We start from the raw sequence: 9,787 nt of genomic DNA, 5'->3' as shown, positions 1-9,787 counted from the left end.
CAGCTCCATCCAGGACACCTGGACAGCTCCAGGACACCTGGACAGCTCCACCTCCATCCAGGACACCTGGACAACTCCAGCTTGATCCAGGTGTCCTGGACAGCTCCAGATCGATCCAGGACACCTGGGCAGCTCCACATTGATCCCAGCTCCATCCAGGACACCTGGACAGCTCCAGCTCCATCAGGACACCTGGACAACTCCAGCTTGATCCAGGACACCTGGATAGTTCCACCTTGATCCCAGAGTGGATCACTGGGTGATCCCAGCTCCATCCAGGACATCTAGACAGCTCTAACCTGACCCCAGAGTGGATCACTGGGTGATCCCAGCCTGATCCAGGACACCTGGGCAGCTCCAGCTCCATCCAGGACAGCTCCGTGTCAATCCAAGAGTGGATCACTGCGTGATCCCCTTGATCCAGGACACCTGGACAGGTCCATGTTGATCCAGGAGTGGGTCACTGGGTAATTCCAGATCGATCCAGGACACCTGGGCAGCTCCAGGACACCTGGACAGTTCCATGGTGATCCCAGCTCAATCCAGGACACTTGGACAGGTCCATGTTGATCCAGGACACCTGGACAGCTCCACATTGACCCCAGAATGGATCACTGGGTGATTCCAACCTGATCCAGGACACCTGGACAGCTCCAGCTCAATCCAGGACACCTGGACAACTCCACGTTGATCCCAGAGTGGGTCACTGGGTGATTCCACCTCAATCCAGGACACTTGGACAGGTCCACCTTGATCCAGGACACCTGGACAGCTCCACGTTGATCCCAGGGTGGATCACTGGGTGATTCCAGCTTCATCCAGGACACCTGGACACCTCCAGCCTGATCCAGGACACCTGGATAGTTCCACCTTGATCCCAGAGTGGGTCACTGGGTGATCCCAGCTCCATCCAGGACACCTGGACAACTCCAGGACACCTGGACAGCTCCATATTGATCCAGGAGTGGGTCACTGGGTGATTCCAGATCGATCCAGGACACCTGGGCAACTCCAGGACACCTGGACAGCTCCAGTTCCATCCAGGACACCTGGACAGCTCCATGTCTATCCCAGAATGGATCACTGGGTAATTCCACCTCCATCCAGGACGCCTGGACAGCTCCACGTTGATCCAGGAGTGGGTCACTGGGTGATTCCAGATCGATCCAGGACACCTGGACAGCTCCAGCTCCATCCCGGACACCTGGACAGCTCCACATTGATCCCAGAGTGGATCACTGGGTGATTCCAGCTCCATCCAGGACACTTGGACAGGTCCATGTTGATCCAGGACACCTGGATAGTTCCACATTGATCCCAGAGTGGATCACTGGGTGATTCCAACCTGATCCAGGACACCTGGACAGCTCCACATTGACCCCAGAGTGGATCACTGGGTGATCCCAGTTCCATCCAGGACACCTGGACAGGTCCATGTTGATCCAGGAGTGGATCACTGGGTGATCCCAGCTCGAATCCAGCACATCTGGAGGCTCCAGACCCTCCTCAGCCCCAGGATGGTCCTGGGGGCTCCTCCTGGTCCCCCTCCCCTGGTGTGGCAGAGGTGGCAGCACAGGGGTGTCACCAGGAGAAGGGACAGCAGCACAGGGGTGTCACCAGGAGAGGGGACAGAGCACAGGGGGTGTCACCAGGGGAAGGGACAGAGCACAGGGGTGTCACCAGGAGAAGGGACAGAGCACAGGGGTGTCACCAGGGGAAGGGACAGCAGCACAGGGGTGTCACCAGGAGAAGGGACAGAGCACAGGGGGTGTCACCAGGGGAGGGGACAGAGCACAGGGGTGTCACCAGGGAAGGGACAGCAGCACAGGGGGTGTCACCAGGGGAAGGGACAGAGCACAGGGGTGTCACCAGGAGAAGGGACAGAGCACAGGGGTGTCACCAGGGGAAGGGACAGCAGCACAGGGGTGTCACCAGGAGAAGGGACAGAGCACAGGGGTGTCACCAGGAGAGGGGACAGCAGCACAGGGGTGTCACCAGGAGAAGGGACAGAGCACAGGGGGTGTCACCAGGAGAAGGGACAGCAGCACAGGGGTGTCACCAGGAGAAGGGACAGAGCACAGGGGGTGTCACCAGGAGAAGGGACAGCAGCACAGGGGTGTCACCAGGAGAAGGGACAGAGCACAGGGGTGTCACCAGGAGAGGGGACAGCAGCACAGGGGGTGTCACCAGGGGAGGGGACAGCAGCACAGGGGTGTCACCAGGAGAAGGGACAGAGCACAGGGGGTGTCACCAGGGGAAGGGACAGAGCACAGGGGGTGTCACCAGGAGAAGGGACAGAGCACAGGGGTGTCACCAGGGAAGGGACAGCAGCACAGGGGGTGTCACCAGGGAAGGGACAGAGCACAGGGGGTGTCACCAGGGGAAGGGACAGAGCACAGGGGGTGTCACCAGGAGAAGGGACAGCAGCACAGGGGGTGTCACAGGAGAAGGGACAGAGCACAGGGGTGTCACCAGGGGAAGGGACAGCAGCACAGGGGTGTCACCAGGAGAAGGGACAGAGCACAGGGTGTCACCAGGAGAAGGGACAGCAGCACAGGGGTGTCACCAGGGGAGGGGACAGAGCACAGGGGGTGTCACCAGGAGAAGGGACAGCAGCACAGGGGTGTCACCAGGGAAGGGACAGCAGCACAGGGGGTGTCACCAGGGGAGGGGACAGCAGCACAGGGGTGTCACCAGGAGAAGGGACAGAGCACAGGGGTGTCACCAGGGGAGGGGACAGAGCACAGGGGGTGTCACCAGGAGAAGGGACAGCAGCACAGGGGTGTCACCAGGGAAGGGACAGCAGCACAGGGGTGTCACCAGGGGAAGGGACAGCAGCACAGGCCCGTGTCAGGTGTTGGTGTCCACAGGATCCAGGCAGAGCACGATGGAGTTGGATTAATTAGCCGAGGTAATTAAAACCCAGATCAAACTCTGGCAGAATGGGGCTCAGGGAGGTCACAGCTTGGTCCATGCCCCTGCTCCAGGTGGGTTTTGTCTGGAGCAAAGATCAGAAAGGAAAAATCCTCATTGTTTTTCTGGAATCTCTGCTTTTTCTCTGTTTTTTTTTTTTATTTTTTTTTTTATTATTATTTTTTTTTTAATGCCCTAATTCTAGGAATTTTTTTTCCTTTTTTTTTTTTTTTTTTTTTTTTAATTTTTTTTTTAATTTAATACCCTAATTCTAGGATTTTTAATTTTTTTTAATTTTTTTTTTTTTTCTTCCTGAGCTGCCATGGTGATCCTGCCGAGCTCTCCAGCCTTTCCTTGGAGATGGAGCTTTTATTCCACCCACCAACACCAAACACCCTCCAGGCACCTGGAAAATTCGGGATCTCCCTCCCAGGTGAGATTTGAGCTCCTGGGAGCGGCCACCGAGCCAAGCCCTGAATGACTTCACTCCCCTTTGAATTCCCTTTCCAAGGTGAGAATTTTCCTGCCGGGCTGATGTCATTCCTCATGTGCTCGCTGAGCTCATTTTACAAACAGAACCTTCCTGGCGTGGCGGGGACAGATCCCGGGTTTGTGTTTTGTCCCCGCTGAGGATTTTCCTCATGGATCATTCCCGCTTGGGTTCCTCGGTGGGGACACAGAGAAGATCCTTTGGTGGGCTGGCCCTCCAAGGATTTTAATTCTTTCTTCTTGTTTCTTGTTCTTGTTTCTTCTTCTTTCTCTTTTCTTCTTTTCTTTCTTTCTTCCTTTCTTCTTCCTTTGTTCTTCCTTTCTTCTTCTTTCTTCTTTCTCCTTTTCTTCTTCTTCCTTTTCTCCTTTTCTTCTTCCTTTTCTCCTTTTCTCCTTTTCTCCTTTTCTCCTTTTCTTCTCATTTTCTCCTTTTCTTCTTCTTTTCTTCTTCTTTTCTTCTTCTTTTCTTCTTCTTTTCTTCTTTTCTTCTTTTCTTTTCTTATTTTCTTATTTTCTTATTTTCTTCTTTCTTTTCTCCTTTCTCCTCCTTTCTCCTTTCCTCTTTCTTCTTTCTCCTTTCTCCTTTCTTCTTTTCTTTTTTCTTCTTCTTTCTTTTCTCCTTTTCTCTTTTTCTCCCTCTTTCTCCCTCTTTCTCCCTCTTTCTCCCTCTTTCTCCTTTCTTCTCCTTTCTTCTTTTCTCCTTTCTCCTTTTCTTCTTTCTTCTTCTTTCTTCTTCTTTCTTTTCTTTCTCCTTTTCTCCTTTTCTCCTTTCCTCTTTCCTCTTTCCTCTTCTTTCTCCTTTCTTCCTTTCTTCCTTTCTTCCTTTCTTCCTTTCTTCTTTCTCCTTTCTCCTTTCTCCTTTTCTTCTTTTCTTCTTTTCTTCTTCTTTCTTCTTTCTTCTTCTTCTCCTCCACTGCCATTCTTTCCTCCTCCCCAGCTCCTCCCGCTTCCTAAACGAGGTGGGATTTTTGGGCAGGGTCCATCTGGCAGCCCGCTCCTCCTCGTCTCCCTGCTTTTCCCAGCTCACAAATCAAACCCGAAGGTGCTGCGGGAAAACTCCCCAGACCTTCCACCCCAAACCCCTCTCTGGAGCTGGAATTTCCTGCCCTGGCTGGTGAGGCGTGTGTGGGCCTGTCCCAGGGCAGGATCTGCCGCCTGTTCCCTCCTGGGATGGGATTCCTGGGGATGGACACACTCCCAGGGCAGGATCTGCTACCTGTTCCCTCCTGGGATGGGATTCCTGGGGATGGACACAATTCCAGGGCAGGATCTGCCGCCTGTTCCCTCCTGGGATGGGATTCCTGGGGATGGACACACTCCCAGGGCAGCGCAGGATTCCCGGGATCAGCTCCGGGGGTGATGCTCTGCTTAAATAATTCCCCAGTTAAATAATTCCCCGCTTAAATAATTCCCCAGTTAAATAATTCCCCTCCTTAAATAATTCCCAGTTAAATAATTCCCTGTTTAAATAATTCCCCAGTTAAATAATTCCCCTCCTTAAATAATTCCCAGTTAAATAATTCCCCGTTTAAATAATTCCCCGTTTAAATAATTCCCTGTTTAAATAATTCCCTCCTTAAATAATTCCCTCCTTAAATAATTCCCCATCCCAAAGCTCCTCACTTTCCCTCCCTTTTCCCATCTCCAGGAGATGCAGATGAATATTTTCTGCCACAGGATGGGATTTTCTTCCCAGCCAGCACCACCACGGCTCCTCCAGCCCTGAAAAGGGGAATAAAAAAATCTCTCCTGGTGCTGCTTTTTTCCCTCCGCCGAAGGACACAAACCCTTTTCCCTCCTGATGGGCACACGGAGCCTCAGCCGTGGCCGGGAATTTACAAATAAATATATTTATTTCTCCTGGAGGTCCAGCTGACAGCGACTTCCCCCCAGTTCTCCAGCAGATTTCCCAGCCTTGTTGTGTTTTGGGCTTCAAAAAATCATCCAGGTTCTTAAAATCCTACTTTTTTGGTGTTGTCTTTCTCTTGTGGCATCTTTCTTGGTCAAAGGAATGTGCCCAGGTTGGGTTTGGTTTTCTTAATCTACTTTTTCCATAATTTAAAGCATCCACACTTAAAATCCTGCAGTTTTAAGGAAGTTTCTAGTTTGTCCTTCCCTTTTATTGTGTCCTAAAGGGTTTATTTGGTAAAAAGATGCTGCTCTGGGATGTGCCCAGGTTGGATTTGGTTCCTTCTGTTTTTTTTTCCCCCTGCTCAGCTTTGGGAAGGTTTTTGGAGGAAAGATTTAGAGCTGATGTGGCTCCCTCAGAGCCTTGAGCTTCATTCCTGGGCTCAGCACCATCCCAAGGGATCCCAGTGCTCCCTAAAGCCTTGGCCTGGGATTTCCTCCTGGATCTGCACCAAAAATGGAGAAAAAGGGGGGTTTTTTTGGCACTTTGGAAAGGTGAGATTGAACAGGAAAATGCTCCCACCACGAAAAAACTGCTTTTTAAAGCTGCTTCTCAATAACCATCACACCAATCCTGCCCAGGCTGAGCTTTATCCTCATCCTGAGCTGGATGGGGACCCACAAGGATCACAAAATCCAACTCCACGATGCCCTCAAGGGATCCTATTTAATATCTGCAAACTGAAAACCATCCTCAGCAGAGCACAGCCCTTACCTGGCAATTTCCACAAGGAAAAAACACCCTTTGGGAAGCAGAAAGAACATCAGGAAGGTGAGCGGAGAGGTGGGGTGAGCAGAGGACTTCCCAAAGACAAATTTCCATTTTTGGTGGTGGGATCAGAGGCATTTCCTGCACTCCCCGAGCTCAGGGAGGGGGGGCTGGGAATCCCAGTTAATCATTGACTGCGGAGGCAGGAATGTCTTTGTCCAAGTGGAGCAGAAGTCTCATTTTTGGGAGATGCCGTAAACCCTCAGCCAGCAAAGGGAAGAAAAAAAAAAAAAAAAGTGATTCCTGCTGCGACGTGGGGGCAAAATCTGCTGGTTTGTTTTTTTGGCTCGCCTGACCCCCTTTCCTGGTTGTCTTTGATTTTAAAAACATCCAAAGGTCAGAGCGGCGTCCACTGTGCCGATTCATCGTGACAGGAGCTGGGAAAACGAGGGGTGCAGCTTCCCAAACATCCCACGCTGGCAGCAGAGGGAGAGTCCAGTCTCCCATCCCTCTGTGCCCCTTTCCACACCTGAAATGAGATGGGATGGAGCAAAAACCCCACCTTGGGGTTCTGCCTCACTGAGGGATTTCTCATCCCCAATAATTCCTGGAGCCTCCAGCTCTGACTTCTCTCAAGGCCCAAATCCCAAAAACTTATTGGAGCTTCATGTGCTGCTCTTCCCTCCTTATCATTTGGATGGAAAAACACCACAGGAAAGCATAAATTGCTTTATTTTTATTTTTTTTTCCTCCCTGCAGCATCCAGCTTGCTCAGCCTGAGTGGTTTTGGGGATCCTCCACTCTGTGATGCCACCAATTCCCAGGGGGGTCTCTGGGGACTTTTTTTGGGGTGGATCCTTTGCTCAACAGCTGCGAGGAACTGACAGCCCCTAAAATCTGGAAGGCAGAACTTCCCCTCTTTGCTGCTTGTGATAAGGAACTCTGCAGAAAAACCCCAAAGTTTCTGCCAGCTCGGGCAGCTATGGGGAAGTTCCTGCATTTTGAGGAATTTAAGTGTGTCCTCACTGTGCTCCCCAGCATCTGGAGAAGGGAAAAATATAATTTATTTAGAATTATGGAATGGTTTTGTTGGAAGAGACCTTAAAGTTCCATTCCTGCTGTGGGCAGGGACATTTTTTCCACTGTCCCAGGGTGCTCCAAACCCCATCCAGGCTGGTCTTGGACACTTCCAAACCTTTCCAGGCTCAGCAGTGACAAATCTGAGCTTTTCCTGGCCTTCCCAGAGCTCCATCCTCCTCACCCTCAGCCCACCCCAGCAATCCCCTGGGCATCCCTGCTCCAGATCTGTGCCACGGGATGGATTGAACTGGGAGGAGGCACCGGATGAACCTGACCTTCCACCACCGAACGTGTCCAGGAAGAGCCGAGGAAACGTGGGATGCGCGAGTTGCACAATCCCCCCTCTCGCAAGGCTGGTGAAGACACACTGGGACATTTCATCATCATCACTCACTCGGGATCAAACCAGAGCTCCCAAAATCCCTGTTTTATGGCCCTTCCTGGGCTGTAAATCTCCAGCTTCCAGCGCTGGCGCCTTTTTTGAGGGAGAGAGGGGGGGAAAAAAACATCCGGCTCCATCCGGCAAAATTGATGCTCTCGGAGTGCGTCACTCCTGGATAAGGGGCTCCCACCCACGGGCAGAAAACCCGTTGCAAAAGCAGAACTTTTGGGATTTTGGGGTTTCTTAAGGGCCTTGCTCAATGTCACCAGAGAGGTCGGGGGCCTCTTCCTACACCCGGACGTGCCAAAGCTGCATTTTTTGGCTCTGGATCAGCACATTTGGCATCCTGGGGGTGGTGGAGGGGGCTGGTGGTTGATGTGGACACGGAGATGTCCAGAGGGGAGGGAATGGTGTGGTGGTTTTTCCTTCTGGGGTGATGCTGCCTCTCCTGTCTTCCCTGGATTTTGGGGGGCTGGAGGGTTGAAATCTGGTAAAATCCCTTTTGGGAGAGGGATCACAGCTGGTTTGGGGGCTCTGGGAATTCCCAGTGGGAAGGGGCTGCACAGGAGGGGAGTTCAGCCCTGCCCAGCTGGGATCTCCTGGATCCCCATCCCCAGGAGGGGTGGGAAATATCCCACTCGTGGTGCCCAAACCCACAGGGGATAAAACCCTGGAGACAAACCTGAGTTTTCCCTGTGGAAAGTGGGATTTCATTCCCAAGGTGGATGCTCTGGGAAGGGAAAAATGGTGAAATGGGGATTTGGGGGGGATTCCTGCTCCTCCTCACCCATCCTGCTGCAAGAACAAAACAGAGGAACCAGAGCCGGGACAATCCCCTGTTCATCCCCAAAAACTCCACCTTTCCCGTGTTTTAGGGGTGAAAAAACTCCATTTCTGCTTCTCCTCAAGCAACCCCTTGAGAAAGCGGGTGAGAAAAAGCCCAAACCCACATGGGGTGAAACCCTGGAGATAAACCTGAGTTTTCCCTGCGATCCACACTGGGGGTTTCATTCCAAGGTGGATGCTTTGGGAAATGAAAAATGGTGAAATGGGGATTTGGGAAGGAATTCCTGCTCCTCCTCACCCATCCTGCTGCAAGGACAAATCCAGACCAGGACAGCAGGGCCAGGGTCAAGACAATCCCCTGTTCATCCCCAAAAACTCCTCCTTTCCCGTGTTTTAGGAGTAAAAAAACTCCATCTCCGTTTCTCCTCAGGCAACCCCTTGAGAAACCGAGTGAGAAAAATCCCAAATCCACATGGGATGAAACCCTGGAGACAAACCTGAGTTTTCCACACTTGGGATTTCATTCCAAGGTGGATGCTCTGGGAACGAAAAAATGGTGAAATGGGGATTTGGGGAGGAATTCCTGCTCCTCCTCACCCATCCTGCTGCAAGAACAAAACAGAGGAACCAGAGCCGGGACAATCCCCTGTTCATCCCCAAAATCTCCTCCTTTCCCGTGTTTTAGGGGTGAAAAAGCTCCATCTCCACTTTGCCTCAAGCAACCCCTTGAGAAACCGGGTGAGAAAAATCCCAAATCCACATGGGATGAAACCCTGGAGACAAACCTGAGTTTTCCACACTTAGGATTTCATTCCCAAGGTGGATGCTTTGGGAAGGAAAAAGCAGTGAAATGGGAATTTGGGAAGGAATTCCTGCTCCTCCTCACCCATCCTGCTGCAAGGACAAATCCAGACCAGGACAGAGGAACCAGACCCAGGACAATCCCCTGTTCATCCCCAAAAACTCCTCCTTTCTCGTGTTTTAGGGGTGAAAAAACTCCATCTCCGCTTCTCCTCAAGCAACCCCTTGAGAAAGCGGGTGAGAAAAACCCGGGGCAAGGCTGGAGCCGGTCCCGAGGAGGAGCAGGGGAGGGGAGGGGGATGAGGAGCTGTAAATCAAAGGATTAACGCACGTTCAGCCCTGGCGGCGGCACAGCTCAGATCCGGGCGCTTGGATCCACTTCAGGACGTTTTGGGAATGGCCTCGCCTGCCCCGGGGGGGTGGAGGGGGAGGATTTACCCTTTTCCTCAAGCGACAGAGCAAATCTCATCCCCTGCTCACTTTTTTTGGTTTTTTTGGTTTTTTTTTTTTGGGGGGGGTTATTTGGGGTTTTTTTTTGTTTGGTTGGGGTTTTTTTTGTTTGTTTGTTTGTTTGTGTTTGTTTTTGTTTTTGTTTTGGGGGGTGGGAGAGTTTTTTGGGGGGTTGGGGTTTTTGGGGGGGTTTTGGGGGTTTTTTTTTTGAGTTTTTGGGGGAGTTTGGGGGGGTTTGGGGCTTTGGGGGGGTTTGGGGCTTGGGGGGG

This window comes from Zosterops lateralis (assembly GCF_965231275.1).
Source record: "Zosterops lateralis genome assembly, chromosome: 29".
NCBI classification, from domain to species: Eukaryota; Metazoa; Chordata; class Aves; order Passeriformes; family Zosteropidae; genus Zosterops; species Zosterops lateralis.
This window is presented reverse-complemented; position numbering follows the sequence as displayed.